A 21,707-nucleotide genomic window follows, 5' to 3' on the forward strand; every position below is an offset into this window, starting at 1 on the left:
GTAGAAGCTTGTGCTGATAAATGGTAAATGAGCTTTAATGGGGATAAATGTAAGGTCATGCACTTGGGTAGAACAAACAAGATGTATAATTATGTGCTTAATTGTAATACACTGGGCAAAACTGTCACTGAAAAAGACCTGGGTGTATGGGTGGGCGACAAACTCACATTTAGTGGCCAGTGTCAGGCAGCTATAAAATAATGGGATGCATTAAAGAGGCATAGATGCTCATGAGTAGAACATAATTTTACCTCTATATAAGTCACTAGCGCAACCACACTTAGAATACTGTGTACAGTTCTGGTCTCCGTTGTATAAGAAAGACATAGCTGAATTGGAGCGGGTGCAGAGAAGAGCGACCAAGGTTATTAGGGAACTGGGGGGTCTGCAATACCAAGATAGGTTATTTCACTTGTGGTTATTTAGTTTTGAAAATCGAAGGCTTAGGGGTTGTTCTGCCCTCTTAATAGGGCAAAGAATGTTTTATTATTGCTGGGTTAATTATAGCACCATCTACTGGTGGCTGAATTTATAGCAGTGTCTTTAATAGCATTATAAAGCCTGTGACTTTAACAGAAGCAATGCACTATGGGTTAAAAGCAGTGCTTCGTGGGAAGGAAGCAATGTATTCTGGGATGAAGAAGGGCCATTTTGCTTCTGTGGATCTCATAGGATGCACATGTTATTTTGTCCTCCTGAGTAACCTTTGTTTTTCCTGCAACTTCTCTACTTGAGTCACTATCCGGCTTAAAGCATATCTGGTAAACTTAATCTTTCTTGCAATGCAGTGATTCAGAGAGGTGTTATTTACTGTCTAGCAGCCAAGAGATGCCATTAACCCTTTAGTTGCCAGTTCTCAGTAAATGTAATCATAAACTAATGTATTCCTATGTAATGTTTGCATCTCAATGTACACTTCTGTGATTGTGTTAGCTATGTGTCATGATCCAGGTTGGATTATGACAGAAAAATGCACAAGTAAACTTTTTTTGTCCTTAAGCTGTGTCCTTAAAGGTAGTTTTGCCCCCGTGGCCATTAGGGTCATTGCACTGTGGTGATTTCAGTTCTAGTTTTGCCCCCGGCGGCCGTTAGGGTCATTGCACTCTGGTTACTTTGGTTTAGTGCACATGATTATCACTAACAGGTGTGATTGCTCTGGTTTAACTATATAGGAGTGACTTGTTCTCTCACTCACTGTTGGTGATATTGCTCATTTCTAACCAAGTCTGGTGGAGGAAGGAACTACAGAGAGGAGTTCCTTGCAGCTCAGGAGAGCTCTGGTGTAAAGTCTGGTGAAGGAAGGAATTACAGAGAGGTGTTCCTTGCAGCTCTGACAAAGCTTGGAGACGTAGCAGCGATTCTGGAGGAAAGCTGCATTCTGGTGGTGGACTCTGTTGCTGGGAGCAAGAGCAACAGAACAAAGCTAAGTGGTGTTATCCCTGTTTGTGACTTCCCTTATGTGTGTTTCAGTGCAGTGGTGGGATTAGTTTCTGCACCGTCCATTTCATTAGAAAGGGCTAGGTGCAGGGCGAGCTAGGGTTCTTAGGTTCCAGCTCAGCGACAGGTGCGGAGCCTGTATAGAGACTGTTAGGAGTGTAGAGTCTGGCTCAGGGGAGTGCAGGAGGTCTCCACGTCCCCGTTCCCTATCGCAGGGCCCTCCATTGTATCGGTTTCCCTGGTGTTTCCCCTTATTATTTAAATTCGCCCTGCTGGAGGTGGTGTATCCAGTTTCACGTGTAATTCTGAAATTCGCCTGCTGGAGGCGGTGTATCCGGCTGCACGTTATATTATTAAAATTCGCCCTACTGGAGGCGGTGTATCCAGGGTCACGTGTGTGAGAGAAATTTGCCCTGCTGGAGGCGGTGTGTCCAGCCACATGTTGACCATCACACTATGATCATCTGCCCAATACTTATGTGTTGTGAGCTCATTTTCGGGTTTGCCTAAGGCTTCTGGTGAGGGTTATGGAGCTGGCTGTGCTGACAGAGGAGTAGTGAGCTCTCTATCTGGACTCCCTCTGTTGGTGAAGGGAGTTAATGAAGCTGATCTAAATGGCAGAGACCGGCCACCTGAGGAAGAGGACTGTGATTTGACATCAGGAATTTCTGATTGGATTTAAGGCAGCCGACTCCCTAGTTTCTTGCTGGTGATTTCTCCTGACTGTGGCTTCTGGTTTCCAGTTTGGTTCCTGCCTTCTTAAAGCTAAGTTTTCTCTGCAATTGTTTATATGATTTTTCATCTGGTTTACTTAGTTTTTGTGTTCAGCCAGCCCTGGCTGGGACTGGGCTGAATCCCCATTTTGTCTCTGATCAGTTGATCTTTTTTGCTCTGCCTTCAGAATATACCTGAGTGCTGATATAGGGAATTGAAGTCTAGCGACTTCAGGGCCTTTTTCTATCAGACGTGTTGGACATTTTTTGGCAGGGTTTTTTGCGTGATTGCAGACAGCAGCTTTTCTTTCCTGTCCTTTCTAGTTAGTGAGGGCCCCATCGTTTGCTCAGCCTATCTTTCTATCTGTGTTTGTGTTTTCATCTTGTTTCACCGACAATACATGTTGGGGGCTGTCTATTGCTTTGGGGTCTGCTCTGGGGCAGTTTAGATTTTCCCTTTCTTTCTTTAGGCTTATTTAATTCTCCGGCCATGATGAGGGGTCTAGGACCACCGTAGGCAAGCTCCACGGCTACTGCTAGTTGTGTGGATATAATCAGGGGTCTGCAATCCGCTAGTTACTAACCTCTCCGGTTTTCTGGGCTTAGCTTGCTTTTTGGTTTTTTCTCCTCGGTGACTCATTCATAACAGAATCACCAGCCATACCGCAGATTCTAAGGTACTCAAAAGCAGGAGAGAAATGTAAAAAATAAAAAAAGTGTCGGAATTTTTTTTTTTATATATATATTTTCTCCTCTTTTTCTCTGGGGCTGTAGGAGGATTTCTTTTTTTCCCCCTTGATGGAGATTAAGCAATTGTCTGATCGTGTGGAGCAGCTTGCTGCTGAAGTGCGGGGAATTTCCGCCTATCTCAGTCATTCACATGCTGTTGAACCAAAAATCCCTACTCCTGATGTGCTTTTTGGGGATCGGTCTAAATTTTTGAATTTTAAGAATTGTAAATTATTTCTTGCCTTGAAGCCTAACTCATCGGGGAGCTCTGCGCAGCAGGTTAAAATTGTCATCTCCTTGCTGCACGGCGATCCCCAGGATGGGGTGTTTTCTTTGACATCTGAAGATCCTGTTTTGACTAATGTGGATGCATTTTTTCAAGCCTTGGGGTTGTTATATGATGAACCGAATGCTATTGATCAAGCTGAGAGAGCCCTATTGGCATTGAACCAGGGTCAGGATCCTGCAGAGTTATACTGTCGGAAATTCCGAAAGTGGGCGGTCCTTACTACATGGAATGATAGTGCATTGGCAGCTCTCTTTCGGAAGGGTTTGTCTGAGACTTTAAAAGATACTATGGTGGGATTTCCTGTTCCCTCTGGTCTTGACGATTCTATGTCATTAGCCATTCAAGTTGATCGGCGTTTACGTGAACGCAAGACTACATGGGAGGCGCTGCCACCTTTTGAACAAATGTCTGAACCTATGCAATGTGATAGAGTTTTGTCTAGGGCGCAACGTCAGGAGTTTAGAAGGCGTAATAAGCTGTGTGTTTTCTGTGGCGATGCCTCTCATGTTATTTCTGTCTGCCCTAAACGAGAAAAACGTTTTGCACACACATTTGCTGTGGGTGGTGTACAACCTAAGTTTCTTTTGGCAATTACTCTGATCTGCTCCTTATCCACATTTTCCGCAAAGGCTTTTGTGGATTCAGGAGCGGCCTTGAATCTGATGGACTTGGATTTTGCTAAACGTTGTGGTTTTCCTTTGACACCTCTGCGGACGCCTATTCCTTTGAGGGGTATTGATGCTACTCCTTTGGCGAAGAATAAACCTCAGTTTTGGACCCAGGTGATAATGCGGGTCGCCCCAGACCACCAAGAAAATTGCAGATTTTTGGTGTTGCATAATTTACATGATACCATTGTTCTGGGTTTTCCCTGGTTGCAAATCCATAATCCGGTTTTGGATTGGAAATCTGTGTCTGTGGTGAGTTGGGGTTGTCGGTATGCTCTTGGCGACACTCCTGTTTTCTCCACCTCTCCCCAGTCGCATGATGTTCCTGACTATTTGGCTGATTTTTGTGATGTATTTAGTGAGAGCAAGTGTGCGTCTTTGCCTCCTCATAGGGGTTATGACTGTGCAATTAAGTTGAGACCTGGTGTAAATTTCCCAAGGGTCGACTTTTCAATTAATCTGTACTCGAACAAGAGGCTATGCGATCTTATATTAAGGAGTCGTTAGAGAAGGGTCATATTAGACCATCCTGTTCGCCCTTAGGTGCTGGGTTTTTTTTCGTGGCCAAGAAAGATGGTTCATTAAGGCCTTGTATTGACTATCGTTCCCTCAACAAAATTACGGTTAAATATCAGTATCCGTTACCCCTGATTTCTGATTTATTCTCCAGAGTTAAAGGTGCTTGCTGGTTTACTAAGCTTGACCTCAGGGGGCGTATAATCTTATTCGCATCAAGCATGGGGATGAATGGAAGACAGCGTTTAATACTCCGGAGTGACATTTTGAGTACCTGGTGATGCCTTTAGGGCTTACTAATGCCCCTTCTGTCTTCCAATCCTTTATGAATGATATTTTCCGGGACTTTGTGGATAAGTTTTTGATCATCTATCTGGATGATATTTTGATCTTTTCCAGGGATTGGGATTCTCATGTGGAACATGTTCGGACTGTGTTCCGGATTTTGAGAGTGAATTCCTTGTATGTTAAGGGATCGAAGTGCCTTTTTGGTGTACAGAGGATTTCATTTTTGGGATTTATTTTGTCTCCGTCAACTAATGAAATGGACCCGACCAAGGTACAGGCCATTTATTATTGGGTTCAACCCACTTCTTTGAAGGCTCTCCAGAAGTTTTTGGGTTTTGCTAATTTTTATCGTAAATTTATAGCTAATTTTTTTGGTATTGCTAAACCACTGACTGATTTAACTAAGAAGGGTGCTGATGTGCTGAATTGGTCTTCAGAGGCTGTTTTGGCCTTTCAGGAGCTGAAGCGGAGGTTCACTTCTGCTCCGGTTTTGCGGCAACCAGATGTCTCACTTCCTTTTCAGGTGGAGGTAGATGCTTCAGAGATTGGTGCAGGAGCTGTTTTGTCCCAAAAAGATCCGGTGACGTCTAAAATGAATCCCTGTGCCTTCTTTTCCCGAAAGTTCTCCCCATCTGAACGCAACTATGATGTGGGGAATCGGGAATTGTTAGCCATGAAATGGGCATTTGAGGAGTGGAGATATTGGTTGGAGGGAGCTAGACATCAAGTTGTGGTCCTCACTGACAACAAGAATTTGATTTACCTTGAGTCGGCCAAACGCTTGAATCCTAGACAGGCTAGGTGGGCCTTGTTTTTTATGCGTTTTGATTTTGTGGTCTCCTTTCTTCCAGGCACTAAGAATGTTAAGGCAGACGCCTTTTCTAGGAGTTTCTTTGCTGATTCTCCTATTGTGACCCAGCCTACTACCATCCTAGGTGAGGGGGTAGTTCTTTCTGCCATCTCGCCCGATTTGAGACGTGCTCTGGAAGAATTCCAGGAGGACAAACCTGAGCGTTGTCCTATGGGAAAATTGTATGTTCCTGACCAGTGGAGGAAGAGAGTGATGTCTGAAGTTCATTGCTCCGCATTGACTGGTCATCCAGGTATTTTTGGTACCAGAGATTTGGTGAGTCGGTCTTTTTGGTGGCCTGCCTTATCTCGTGATGTCAGGAATTTTGTGCAGTCCAGTGGGACTTGTTCTCGGTCTAAACCCTGTACTCGCTCTAGTGGGTTGTTGATGCCATTGCCGGTGCCTAAGAGGCCATGGACCCATATTTAAATGGATTTTATTTCTGATCTTCCTGTCTCTCAGAGAATGACTGTTATCTGGGTGATTTGTGATAGATTCCCTAAGATGGTCCATCTTGTACCACTCCCAAAGTTGCCATCTTCCTCAGACTTGGTACCCTTGTTTTTACAACAGGTGGTTCGGTTGCATGGGATTCCTGAGAACATTGTTTCGGACAGAGGAGTTCAGTTTGTTTCCAGATTCTTGAAAGCCTTTTGCTCCAAGCTGGGAATTCAGTTGTCCTTCTCCTCTGCGTTTCACCCTTAGACCAATGGGCAGATGGAGAGAACAAACCAGACTTTGGAGTCCTATTTGAGATGTTTTATATCTGCTGATCAGGATGATTGGGTTTCTTTTTTGCCCTTGGCCGAATTAGCTTTAAATAATAGAGCTAGTTCTGCCACCTTGATGTCCCCCTTTTTCTGTAACTTTGGGTTTCATCCTCGATTTTCTTCAGGGCAAGTAGAATCTTCAGCCTGCCCAGGTGTTGACACTGTGGTAGAGAGAATGCAGCAGATTTGGGACCAAGTAGTGGATAAGTTGTCTCTCTCCCAGGAAAAGGCCCAGCGGTTTTCTAACCCGCATAGGACCATTGGTTCCCGGTTTAAAGTGGGTGATATGGTTTGGTTGTCATCAAAGAATATCTCCTATGAAGGTGGCTTCTCCAAAGTTCAAGCCAAGATTTATTGGACCTTACAAGATTTTGGAGATTCTTAATCCGGTTTCTTTTCGATTGGCTCTTCCTGTTACGTTTAAGATCCATAACGTGTTTCATAAGTCGCTGTTGAAGAGATATGTTGAGCCAGTAGTTCCTATGGTGGCACCTCCTGACCCTGTATTGGTTAAAGGTAATGTGGAATATGAGGTAGAGAAAATACTGGATTCTCGTCTGGCTAGACAGAGGCTCCAGTATTTGGTCAAGTGGAAGGGTTATGGCCAGGAGGACAATTCTTGGGTCTCTGCCTCTGATATTCATGCCGATAGATTGGTTCGTGCTTTTCATCGGGCCCATCCTGATCGGCCCGGTGGCGTGGATGAGGGTTCGGTGACCCCTCCTCAAGGGGGAGGTACTGTTGTGAGCTCATTTTTGGGTTTGCCTCTGGCTTCTGGTGAGGGTTATGGAGTTGGCTGTGCTGACAGAGGAGTAGTGAGTTCTCTATCTGGATTCCCTCTGTTGGTGAAGGGAGGTAATGAAGCTGATCTAAATGCAAGAGACCGGCTACCTGAGGAAGAGGACTGTGATTAGACATCAGGAATTTCTGATTGAATTTAAGGCAGCCGACTCCCTAGTTTCTTGCTGGTGATTTCTCCTGACTGTGGCTTCTGGTTTCCAGTTTGGTACCTGCCTTCTTAAAGCTAAGTTTTCTCTGCAATTGTTTATATGAGTTTTCGTTTGGTTTACTTAGTTTTTGTGTTCACCCAGCCCTGGCTGGGACTGGGCTGAATCCCCATTTTCTCTCTGATCAGTTGATCTTTTTTGCTCTGTCTTCAGAATATACCTGAGTGCTGATATAGGGAATTGAAGTCTAGCGACTTCAGGGCCTTTTTCTATCAGACGTGTTGGACATTTTTTGGCAGGGTTTTTTGCGTGATTGCAGACAGCAGCTTTTCTTTCCTGTCCTTTCTAGCTAGTGAGGGCCCCATCATTTGCTCAGCCTATCTTTCTATCTGTGTTTGTGTTTTCATCTTGTTTCACCGACAATACATGTTGGGGGCTGTCTATTGCTTTGGGGTCTGCTCTGGGGCAGTTTAGATTTTACCTTTCTTTCTTTAGGCTTATTTAGTTCTCCAGCCATGATGAGGCATCTAGGACCACCGTAGGCATGCTCCATGGCTACTGCTAGTTGTGTGGATAGGATCAGGGGTCTGCAATCCGCTAGTTACCAACCTCTCCGGTTTTCTGGGTTTAGCTTGCTTTTTGTTTTTTTCTCCTCGGTGACTCATTCATAACACTTATGCATGTTATTTGTATTATTTGTAGTTTTACCACGCATGTTCTATACTCTTCACAAATAAACAAGTTAGACTTACAGAGAACAGTCTGCTTATTTTGGAAGACAGAGCTGTGGTTTATACTGTATTCTGGATTGCACATCGTGTCAGCGTGCCTGAAGGCAGAATAGTAAAAAAGATTGCTAGACACCTGCAAGTCCAGGGCCTAGTAAAACAGATCGCCATATGCCTGCGACAGTGAATTCAGGCTGTAAGGGACCGCTATCACCCAGACTGCTCTGCATATGGGTACTACAGCAGCCGCCATATAGCTGCAGGAGACAAGTCCAGGGCCTAGTAAAACAGATTGCCATATGCCTACGACAGTGAATTCAAGCTGTAAGGGACCGCTATCACCCAGACTGCTCCGCACACGGGTACTACAGCAGCCGCCATACAGCCGCAGGAGACAAGCCCAGGGCTCAGGAAAGGACCACCGGTTGCACGCGGTGATTGCATAGACAGTACGGGACCGCTAACACCCACACTGCTCCACATACGGGTATCACAGCAGCCACCATACAGCCGCAGAACGCTACCGCAGCCCGCCAGAAGTGCTACATCTTCCCCGCCACGCGGAAGCTGCCATACATAGACTGTTTCCCGCCAATATACTAAGCAGCACTCAGCTAAATGCACAATGTCTCGGAAAAGTACATTTTCACTCAAAACAAGGTCACGAGCAAGCTCCAGCAGGTCGTCCTTAGCAGAGCTAGCTGCTGTCGCTCGCGCCAAGGCCAAAGCAGCCAAAGCGAGATCCTCCTTTGCCGAATGAGAGATGCATCTAAAGCTGAGACAAGCAGATCAAGACGCAGAAACCGCTCGTTTGCAAGCAGAGCTAGAAAGACTTGCGGCAGACAAAGAGACAGCAGCTGCAATAGCTAAAGCAGAGTATTAGGAAGCTATGAAAGATCCTGATTCTGAGAGACACAGCAGCATTCTTGGACCAGATCTAAAGCAGCAAGATCCAGCGCAACGCGTCGCAGAGTACGTCCGTCAACATTCCGGCGTAGATGACAGCCCTGGCGCATCATATCGATCAGCCCATGCCAATTACCAGCGATCCAACCCTGAGCTTCACTACCATAGGCGAGGAGACGTCCAGCACAGAGATGTCGACTACAGCTACCGTTCCACTGAAAAGAAGGTACAGCTCCCATCCCGCCTTAAAGAGACACCTTCTTCACCAATAAGGTACCGCACAGACTATCCGGAGTCACAAGCGTCTTACAGGTATGGTGATGCACCACACACTTGACATGACTATCACACACCGGCTCGTGCCAGCACTGATGGAGCCATCAAGGACCTTGCAAAGTTCCTTGCCCGCCAAGAACTGGTTACAAAGAGACTTGTAAAGTTCACTGACAAACCTGAGAACTATCGGTCATGGCGAGCCTCGTTCCGGAACGCCATTCATGGTCCGGACCTTTCTTGTGGTGAGGACTGTGACTGAGAGACATTAATGTAAAGCATCCTCGCACAGCCCTACATAAGGTGTGGGAAAGACTCGATGAATGCTATGGGGCAGTAGAAGTCATAGAGAATGCTTTATATAAAAGAATTGAGGATTTTCCTAAGATAGGACCTAAAGGTTATCTAAAGCTTAGAGAACTGAGAGATTTGTTGAATGAGTTGCAGGTTGCTCAGCAGGAAGGAGACTTGCCCGGATTGGCATGCTTAGATACCGCTAGGGGTGTCAATCTGATAGTACAGAAACTTCCTTACAACCTACAAGAAAAGTGGATTACATGTGGTTCAGAGTATAAACACAATCATAATGTATCATTTCCTCCTTTCACTGTATTTGTTGATTTTGTCACCAAACAATCTAGGATTAGAAATGACCCTAGTTTTGATTTTACTCTGTCGTGTTCCACTGCCACTGGTGTCAAACCCGGTAGGACATCCGTGGCAATCCACAAAACTAACATTGATTCCACAGGCCCTCCTCACAAGGTGAATAAAACCCCTACAGACGAGAGCAAACCTCAGGATGTCAGTAAATATTGTTCTCTACACAAGAAACCACATCCTCTACTAAAATGCAGAGCCTTCAGGGAGAAGTCTTTAGAGGATCGTAAAGGTTTCCTCAAGGAGAACAACATCTGCTTCAAATGTTGTGCCACAACCTCTCACTTCGCCAGGAACTGTGAAGCTAGCGTGAAATGTGCAGAATACAGCAGCACGGATCACAATACAGCCTTGCACCCTGGATCATCTCCACGAGTGTTGTCACAAGCAGAGGAGCATGATGGAAAGCAGAAAGACACTGATGAAGACACCCCGGATGTCAGCTCTAAATGTACTGAGATCTGTAGAGGACTCACAGGAGGAAGGTCCTGTTCAAAAATCTGCCTTGTCTAAGTCTATCCTGCAGGCTGCAAGGACAAAGCCTTCAAGATTTATGCAATCCTGGATGATCAAAGTAACAGGTCTCTAGCCAGGTCCATCTTCTTTGACAACTTCAGCATCGTAGGCCCTGGTTCTCCCTACACCCTGAGGACGTGTTCAGGTACCGTTGAGACAGCGGGAAGAAAAGCAACTGAATACAAAGTGGAGTCCATAGATGGCCAGACCTGCCTATCATTACCGACCATCCTGGAGTGTAACCAGATTCCTGACAACAGGTCAGAAATACCTTCACGGGAGGTGGCGACATATCACCCCCATCTAAAGTGTATAGCCCACCTGATACCTGAACTAGATCCAGGAACCCCAATAGCTCTACTTCTGGGGAGATATTCTACAAGTCCACAAGGCTAGAGAATGTATAAACGGCTCCAGGAATGCTCCGTACGCACAGAGGCTTGACCTTGGATGGGTCATCATAGGAGACGTCTGCCTAGGAGGAGTACACAAGCCAGCCTTAGTCGACAGGATGTTTACCAATACTCTTGAAAATGGATGTCCGTCTCTCTTCCAGCCGTATAAGAGTAGCTTCCTGGTAAAAGAGTTGCCACACAATTCTCTACCTTGTCCATTAGCTGATCCTTCCTGTGAAGACCACTCATGTGACGGCGACCAAGATCACATAGGGTGCACAGTTTTCCACAGAACAAGAGAGGACAACAAGGTAGCAAAGTCCATAGAAGACTGATTGTTTTTGGACATCATGGAATGAGAGATGATAAGAGATGAGTCAAAGAGTTGGATGGCCCCTCTACCATTTAAACCCCAGAGGCAGAGCTTACCCACCAGTCATAAGTCTTGTAAAGGTTGGCACCATTGCAAACACGCATTTACCGCTCCAAACTTGGAAAATGCCAAAAACACGATAATTCGTACCATACAACGCGAGTGTTATGCCAAAGAAGTAGACAACCTTAACAAAGGTCAACCCATTTCTAGAGACAGTGTCTTGAAAAAGCTTGATCCAATAGTTGACCAAAATGGGCTGATAAGAATTGGAGGTCATCTTCAGGAAGCCAAGGTGGAATTCATGGAAATACACCCTGTAATAATTCCTGGCCATCATCATGAGACTACTCTGCTCGTACAGCACCATCATGTTTTAGTGAACCATCAGGGCCGATTGTTTACCGAAGGGAATCTACGAACTGCTGGACTATGGATAGTCGGAGCAAAGAGATGTGTGAGTAAATTCATCTTCAACTGTGTGACTTGTCGCAAACTCCGCGGCACGACTCAAAGCCCAAAGATGGCCAATCTCCCATCAGACAGACTTAGTATGGATCCTCCCTTTACCAACGTTGGACTGGATGTATTCGGGCCATGGTCTGTGGTTGCACGGCACACCAGAAGAGCCAAAAACCAACACAAAACGCTGGGCAGTTAAATTAACCTGCATGAACATCAGAGCGGTCCACATCGAAGTGATTGAATCCATGGACACATCAAGTTTCATAAATGCACTCCGACGCTTCATTGCCATCAGAGGCAACGTGAAACACATTCGCACTGACAGAGGCACAAATTTCGTAGGAGTAGTGAAAGAACTCCAAATTCCTTCCAACCTAGACATTACCAGTGTGGAAAGATACCTGAGTGAACAGGGATGTACCTGGACCTTCAATTTACCACACTCTTCTCACATGGGAAGTGCTTGGGAGAGGATGATAGGAATAGCAAGCAGAATCTTAGACTCTATCTTCTTACAAGAAGGTAGCACAAGACTCACACAAGAAGGTTTAACTACATTCTTGGCAGAAGTTTCGGCCATCATAAATGCCAGACCATTGACTGCACTCTCCAGTGATGCGAAGATCCAACCATTCTCACTCCCGCCATGTTACTCACTCAGAAAACCAACACTCCTAGCGCTCCACTGGGAGAATTCAGCAACAAGGACCTCTACAGGCATCAATGGAGACAAGTTCAAAGTCTCTCCAATACTTTCTGGGACAGATGGAGAAAGCAATACCTCTCCACTTTACAGCCTAGGATGAAGTGGCAGATCGACAGGCCGAACATCAAACCCGATGATATTGTGCTCATGAAGGACAGTCAGTCACATCGAAATGAGTGGCCTCTGGGCCTCATCACCAAGGTGTTCCCAAGCAAAGATGAGAAGGTGCACAAGGTCTAGGTCAAAGTGTGGAAGGCTGGGGAGCGTAAACTATTCCTCAGACCAGTTGCGGAGCTAATTCTATTGCTTTCGCCTAAAGAGCCTGTAAGTGGCATTAGTTAATGCCAAGTGGGGAGTGTTCTGCCTTTTTTTAATAGTCCAAAGAATGTTTTATTATTGCTGGGTTAATTATAGCACCATCTAGTGGTGGCTGAATTTATAGCAGTGTCTTCAATCTAATATATAAAGCTCAAAGTGTGTATGTGTGTATGTGTGTGTGTATGTTTGTATGTTCGGGATAGGCATCCGCACCATCGCAGCTACAGCCACAAAATTTGGCACAGTCGCACGTCTGGACCCCGAGAGCGTCCTAAGCTATGTTGTGAGGCGAAATTTTAACCCCGCGCATTCCAATTCACCAAACAATTTTGCCCCTATCTACATACTGGGGGGAAAAGTGTGTGCGTGTCAAGCCCCGCCCCTCATTGTGATGTCACAATGCCACTATTTGCATACTGGGGAAGCAGTGTGTGCACGCCAAGCCCCACCCCTCATTATGATGTCACAATGGTTGCCATGGCGACGCTGATGTCATCAAAGGTTGCAAGCCCCGCCGCTGCTCATTTTGATGTCATAATGGTTGACTATGAGATGGAGGATGTGTGATGGGTATATGGGCACCGGACTATGGGATGGAGGATATGTATGACGGGTATATGGGCACGGGACTATGGGATGGCGGATATGTATGATGGGTATATGGGCATGGGACTATGAGATGAAGGATGTGTGATGGGTATATGGGCAATCGACTATGGGATGACGAATATGTGTGATGGGTATATGGGCATGGGACTATGGGATGGAGGATATGTATGATGGGTATATGGGCACGGGCCTATGGGATCGTGGATATGTATGATGGGTATATGGACATGGGACTATGGGATGGAGGATAATTATAATTTGCTATAATTAACCACAGTTAGTTACTATGCCCGGGCAGCGCCGGGCTCTTCAGCTAGTCTAATATATAAAGCTCAAAGTGTGTATGTGTGTGTGTATGTTTGTATGTCCGGGATAGGCATCCGCACCGTCGCAGCTACAGCCACAAAATTTGGCACAGTCACACGTCTGGACCCCGAGAGCGTCCTAAGCTATGTTGTGAGGCGAAATTTTAACCCCGCGCGTTCCAATTCACCAAACAATTTTGCCCCTATCTACATACTGGGGGAAAAAGTGTGTGCACGCCAAGCCCCGCCCCTCATTATGATGTCACCATGGTTGCCATGGCGACGTTGATGTCATCAAAGGTTGCAAGCCCCGCCGCCGCTCATTATGATGTCATAATGGTTGACTATGAGATGGAGGATGTGTGATGAGTATATGGGCACCGGACTATGGGATGGAGGATATGTATGATGGGTATATGGGAACGGCACTATGGGATGGAGGATATGTATATGGGCACGGGACTATGGGATGGAGGATATGTATGATGAGTATATGGGAACGGGACTATGGGATGGAGGATATGTATGACGGGTATATGGACACGGGACTATGGGATGGCGGATATGTATATGGGTACGGGACTATGGGATGGAAGATGTGTGATGGGTATATGGGCACTGGACTATGGAATAGAGGATATGTTTGACGGGTATATGGGCACGGGACTATGGGATGGTGGATATGTATATGGGCACGGGATTATGGGATGGAGGATGTGTGATGGGTATACGGGCACTGGACTATAGGATGGAGGATATGTATGACGGGTATATGGGCACGGGATTATGAGATGGCGGATATGTATGATGGGTATATGGGCACTCGACTATGGGATGGAGGATATGTATGATGGGTATATGGGCACGGGACTATGAGATGAAGGATGTGTGATGGGTATATGGGCACTCGACTATGGGATGGCGAATATGTATGATGGGTATATGGGCATGGGACTATGGGATGGAGAATATGTATGATGGGTATATGGGCATGGGACTATGGGATGGAGGATGTGTGATGGGTATATGGGCACTCGACTTTGGGATGGAGGACATGTATGATGGGTATATGGGCACGGGCCTATGGGATCGTGGATATGTATGATGGGTATATGGGCACGGGACTATGGGATGGAGGATAATTATAATTTTCTATAACTAACCACAGTTAGTTACTATGCCCGGGCAGCGCCGGGCTCTTCAGCTAGTCTAATATATGAAGCTCAAAGTGTGTATGTGTGTGTGTATGTTTGTATGTCCGGGATAGGCATCCGCACTGTCGCAGCTACAGCCACAAAATTTGGCACAGTCACACGTCTGGACCCCGAGAGCGTCCTAAGCTATGTTGTGAGGCGAAATTTTAACCCCACGCGTTCCAATTCACCAAACAATTTTGCCCCTATCTACATACTGGGGGAAAAAGTGTGTGCGCGTCAAGCCCCGCCCCTCATTGTGATGTCACAATGCCCCTATTTGCATACTGGGGAAGCAGTGTGTGCGCGCCAAGCCCCGCCCCTCATTATGATGTCACAATGGTTGCCATGGCGACGCTGATGTCATCAAAGGTTGCAAGCCCCGCTGCCGCTCATTATGATGTCATAATGGTTGACTATGAGATGGAGGATGTGTGATGGGTATATGGGCACTGGACTATTGGATGGAGGATATGTATGACGGGTATATGGGTACGGGACTATGGGATGGAGGATGTGTGATGGGTTTATGGGCACCGGACTATGGGATGGAGGATATGTATGATGGGTATATGGGAACGGCACTATGGGATGGAGGATATGTATATGGGCACGGGACTATGGGATGGAGGATATGTATGATGGGTATAAGGGAACGGGACTATGGGATGGAGGATGTATGATGGGTATATGGGCACTGGACTATGGGATGGAGGATATGTATGACGGGTATATGGGCACGGGACTATGGGATGGCGGATATGTATATGGGCACGGGATTATGGGATGGAGGATGTGTGATGGGTATACGGGCACTGGACTATAGGATGGAGGATATGTATGACGGGTATATGGGCACGGGACTATGAGATGGTGGATATGTATGATGGGTATATGGGCACTCGACTATGGGATGGAGGATATGTATGATGGGTATATGGGCACGGGACTATGAGATGAAGGATGTGTGATGGGTATATGGGCACTCGACTTTGGGATGGCGAATATGTATGATGGGTATATGGGCATGGGACTATGGGATGGAGAATATGTATGATGGGTATATGGGCATGGGACTATGGGATGGAGAATATGTATGATGGGTATATGGGCATGGGACTATGGGATGGAGGATGTGTGATGGGTATATGGGCACTCGACTTTGGGATGGAGGATATGTATGATGGGTATATGGGCACGGGCCTATGGGATCGTGGATATGTATGATGGGTATATGGGCACGGGACTATGGGATGGAGGATAATTATAATTTTCTATAACTAACCACAGTTAGTTACTATGCCCGGGCAGCGCCGGGCTCTTCAGCTAGTCTAATATATAAAGCTCAAAGTGTGTATGTGTGTGTGTATGTTTGTATGTCCGGGATAGGCATCCGCACCGTCGCAGCTGCAGCCACAAAATTTGGCACAGTCACACGTCTGGACCCCAAGAGCGTCCTAAGCTATGTTGTGAGGTGAAATTTTAACCCCACACGTTCCAATTCACCAAACAAATTTGCCCCATCTACATACTGGGGAAAAAATGTGCGTGTGTCAAGCCCCGCCCCTCATTATGATGTCATAATGCCTCTATTTGCATACTGGGGAAACAGTGTGCGCGTATCAAGCCCCGCCCCTCATTATGATGTCACAATGGTTGCCATGGCGATGCTGATGTCATCATTGGTTGCAAGCCCTGCTGCCGCTCATTATGATGTCATAATGGTTGACTATGGGATGGAGGATGTGTGATGGGTATATGGGCACTGGACTATTGGATGGAGGATATGTATGACGGGTATGTGGGCACGGGACTATGGGATGGAGGATGTGTGATGGGTATATGGGTACTGGACTATGGGATGGAGGATATGTATGATGGGTATATGGGCACAGGACTATGGGATGGCGGATATGTATGATGGGTATATGGGCATGGGACTATGGGAAGGAGGATATGTATGACGGGTATATGGGCACGGACTATGGGATGGCGGATATGTATGATGGGTATATGGGCACGGGACTATGGGATGGAGGATATGCATGATGGGTATATAGGCACGGGACTATGGGATGGAGGATATGTATGATGGGTATATAGGCATGGGACTATGAGATGAAGGATGTATGATGGGTATATGGGCACTCGACTATGGGATGGAGGATATGTATGATGGGTATATGGGCACGGGCCTATGGAATCGTGGATATGTATGATGGGTATATGGGCACGGGACTATGGGATGGAGGATAATTATAATTTTCTATAACTAACCACAGTTAGTTTCTATGCCCGGGCAGCGCCGGGCTCTTCAGCTAGTCTAATATATAAAGCTCAAAGTGTGTATGTATGTATGTATGTATGTGTGCATGTATGTGTGTGTGTATGTCCGGGATAGGCATCCGCACCGTCACAGCTACAGCCACAAAATTTGGCACAGTCGCACGTCTGGACCCCAAGAGCGTCCTAAGCTATGTTGTGAGGTGAAATTTTAACCCCACGCGTTCCAATTCACCAAACAAATTTGCCCCATCTACATACTGGGGAAAAAATGTGCGTGTGTCAAGCCCCGCCCCTCATTATGATGTCATAATGCCTCTATTTGCATACTGGGGAAACAGTGTGCGCGTATCAAGCCCCGCCCCTCATTATGATGTCACAATGGTTGCCATGGCGATGCTGATGTCATCATAGGTTGCAAGCCCTGCTGCCGCTCATTATGATGTCATAATGGTTGACTATGGGATGGAGGATGTGTGATGGGTATATGGGCACTGGACTATTGGATGGAGGATATGTATGACGGGTATATGGGCACGGGACTATGGGATGGAGGATGTGTGATGGGTATATGGGCACTGGACTATGGGATGGAGGATATGTATGATGGGTATATGGGCACAGGACTATGGGATGGCGGATATGTATGATGGGTATATGGGCATGGGACTATGGGAAGGAGGATATGTATGACGGGTATATGGGCACGGACTATGGGATGGCGGATATGTATGATGGGTATATGGGCACGGGACTATGGGATGGAGGATATGCATGATGGGTATATAGGCACGGGACTATGGGATGGAGGATATGTATGATGGGTATATAGGCATGGGACTATGAGATGAAGGATGTATGATGGGTATATGGGCACTCGACTATGGGATGGAGGATATGTATGATGGGTATATGGGCACGGGCCTATGGGATCGTGGATATGTATGATGGTTATATGGGCATGGGACTATGGGATGGAGAATAATTATAATTTGCTACAACTAACCACAGTTAGTTACTATGCCCGGGCAGCGCCGGGTTCTTCAGCTAGTAGCATTATAAAGCTTGTGACTTTAACAGATGCAGTGCACTATGGGATTAAAGCAGTGCTTTGTGGGAAGGAAGCAATGTATTGTGGGATGAAGCAATGTATTCTGGGATGTATTCTGGGGGTTTAGAGAAGCATCGGCAGGGAGGGGGCTCCCTCCGTGCTTCCCTGCGACCCCCAGCGCAGCACGATGTGCTGCGCTGCTCTGGGGGCCTCCTTCCCTGCAGATCCCCAGATCCAATATGGCCACGGGGCCTGCAGGGAGGCGGCTTCCTCAGTGCCTGCAGAGCGCAGGCATGAGGAAACCTTGTGCAGCGCCTGTCAGATCGCTGATCTGTCACAGCGCTGTGTGATGTGTCAGATCAGTGATCTGACACATGACAGTGATGTCCCCCCTGGGACAATGAAATAAAGTAAAAAAAAAAGGAAAAATAATTTATAAAAAATCTCTGAATAAAAAAAAAATATTCCCTAATAAATTCATTTTTTGGAAAAAAAAACAATAAAAGTGCACATATTTAGTATCGCCTTGTCCGTAACGACCCGCCCTGTAAAACTGTCCCAATAATTAACCCCTTTAGCGAACCCCTTAAAAAGTAAAAATAAAAAACAAAGCAAAAAGCAACGCTTTATTATCATACTGCTGAACAAAAAGTGCAATAACGCGCAATCAAAAAGACGGATATAAATAACCTTGGTACCGCTGAAAATGTCATCTTGTCCCACAAAAAACGAGCCACCATACAGCATTATCAGTGAAAAAATAAAAAAGTTATAGCTTGCAGAATAAAGCGATGCAAAAATAATTATTTTTTATATAAAATTGTTTTTAATGCATAAAAGCGCCAAAACATAAAAAAATGACATAAATGAGTTATCACTGTAATAGTACTGACCCGAAGAATAAAACTGCTGTATCAATTGTACCACACACGGAACGGTGTAAACGCACCCCCCAAAAGAATTTCATGAAATGCTGGTTTTTGTTCATTCTGCGTCCCAAAAATCAGAATAAAAAGCGATCAAAAAATGTAACGTGCCCGAAAATAGTACCAATAAAAACATCAACTCGTCCCGCAAAAAATAAGACCTCACATGACTCGGTGGGTCAAAATATGGAAAAATTATAGCTCTCAAAATGTGGTGATGCAAAAACTATTTTTATAATAAAAAGCGTCTTTTAGCGTATGACAGCTGCTAAACATAAAAACCCGCTATAAATAGTAAATCAAACCACCTTTTATCACCTGCTTAGTGAGGGAAAAATAATAAAATTAAAAAAATGTATTTATTTCCATTTTCCCATTAGGGCTAGGGTTAGGGCTAAGGTTAGGGCTAGGGTTAGGCTAGCATTAGGCTTAGGGCTGAGATTAGGGTTAGGGGTGTGTTGAGGTTAGGGTTGGAGTTAGAATTGGGGGGTTTCCACTGTTTAAGCGCATAAGGTGCTCTCCAAACGCAACATGGCGTCTGATCTCAATTCCAGCCAATTCTGTGTTGAAAAAGTCAAATGGTGCTCCTTCCCTTCCAAGCTCTGCCATGCACCCAAACAGTGTTTTACCCCCACATATGGGGGGTATCAGCCTACTCAGGACAAATTGCAAAACAACTTTTGGGGTCCAATTTCTCCTGTTACCCTTGGGAAAATAATAAATTGGGGACTAAAAGATCATGTTTGTGGAAAAAATATGATTTTTTTATTTTCACGCCCGGTCGTTATAAATTTATGTGAAGTGATGCGCCCCAGAGGCCGTGTTATACTCGGCACCGGGCCCGTTAACTTCAATGGGAAATGTCACAGTGGCAGTGACCAGGTCTGTGGCCTCAAGCGGTCATGTAAAATGGGTAGAATTGAATGGGGAATAAAGTTTTTGTAGTGATTCGTGACGCCAATTGGAGTGTTCGACTGTAGTATAGCCGGCAAGGCAGATGATCCCTGGGGGGTAGATGGTGATGGCAGTGCAGATGTTCAACCCTCTCCAACCAGGGCTGACCCCCAGAGATTGTGATGAAAGTAGAAGGCATGGAGTAATAAGGCAGGAGACAAGGAAAGTCACTTTATCATTTACTGTAGTTCAGGTGCAGTTCAGAGGAGATATTACAACTCTCACCAGGTTACAGTGTGCTTTGCAAAATGGGAGTTATCCTTCACTCTGCTTGTGACTCAGTGTATGCTTCCTGCTATTCTAATCCCTTCAGGGAACAAGGCTTCCCGGTGTTTAGAAACTTCAAGTATAGCTTCTACTCACTGTGTATTTCCCCTTTTGCAACTTGCAGCTTGGGTCCTGTGTGAGGCAGCTCAAGTTCCTCCTGACACAATCCTTCACTGATCCTAGTTCACTGCAGTTTTCCCGGGGAAAACACGATGCAGTTGGTTGTATAATCCCACACTGCTCTGAAAGCATGGATGGTCTAAGGGCTGATTCCCTGATGCTTTTTAGCTCTACTCCTGGATGGAGCACATGTCTAATGGCTTCCAAGAGCGTTCTCCTCCTTCCTCTTCACTGAAACAACAATTCTGCTCCTCCCCCTCAAGTTAGGGTGTGTCAGCAAAGCTCTAAGCTTCAGACAAGTGAGGGAGTGAGGTGAATTGTGTGTGTGTGTGTTGTGTTCTCTAGTAGTGAAAGCATAACTCCCATTGCTCACAAAACTCATGCAAAACAATACATATTTAACCCTTTTGACGCAGGGCACCACATTAGCACTAGAGGGTTCAAAGTGCTCACCATACATCTAGATAAGTTCCTTGGGGGGGTCTAATTTCCAAAATGGGGTCACTTGTTTATGTACATCAGAGGCTCTCCAAACGCGACATGACACCGCAGATCATTCCATCAAAATCTGCATTCCAAAACGTCTCTACTTCCCTTCCAAGCCCCGTGTGTGCCCATACAGTAGTATTATAAACTGCTGTGAAGCGCTGGGGGGTTCAAAGTGCTCACCACACATCTAGATAAGTTCCTTGGGGGGGTCTAGTTTCCAAAATGGGGTCACTTGTGGGTGGTTTCCAGTTTAGGTACATCAGGGGCTCTCCAAAGGCAACATGACACCCGCAGAACATTCCATCAAAGTCTGCATTCCAAAACGTCACTACTTCCCTTCCGAGCCACGGCGTGTGCCCATACAGTAGTTTTCTCCCACATATGGGGTATTAGCATACTCAGGACAAATTGGAAAATAACTTTTGGGGTCCAATTTCTCCTGTTACCCTTGGCAAAATAAAAAAATTGGGGACTAAAAGGTCATGTTTGTGGAAAAAATGATTTTTTTTATTTTCATGCCCGGGCATTATAAACTTCTGTGAAGCCCTTGGGGGTTCAAAGTGCTCACCGTACATCTAGATAAGTTCCTTGGGGGGTCTAGTTTCCATAGTCATTTGTGGGGGTTTCCACTGTTTAGGCACCTCTGGGGCTTTCCAAACGCGACATGGCGTCCGATCTCAATTCCAGCCATAAAAGTCAAATGGCGCTGCTTCCCTTCCAAGCTCTGCCAAGCACCCAAATAGTGGTTTACCCCCACATATGGGATATCAGCATACTCAGGACAAATTGCAAAATAACTTTTGGGGTCATGTTACCCTTGGAAAAATAAAAATTGAGGGTGAAAAGATAATTTTTGTGGAAAAAATATGATTTTTTAATTGTACGGCTGAACGTTATAAACTTCTGTGAAGCCCTTGGGGGTTCAAAGTTCTCACAACATATCTAGATAAGTTCCATGGGGGG

Source organism: Dendrobates tinctorius, unplaced genomic scaffold (genome assembly GCF_039654945.1).
Source record: "Dendrobates tinctorius isolate UK_male_01 unplaced genomic scaffold, ASM3965494v1 ptg000083l, whole genome shotgun sequence".
Taxonomy (NCBI): domain Eukaryota; kingdom Metazoa; phylum Chordata; class Amphibia; order Anura; family Dendrobatidae; genus Dendrobates; species Dendrobates tinctorius.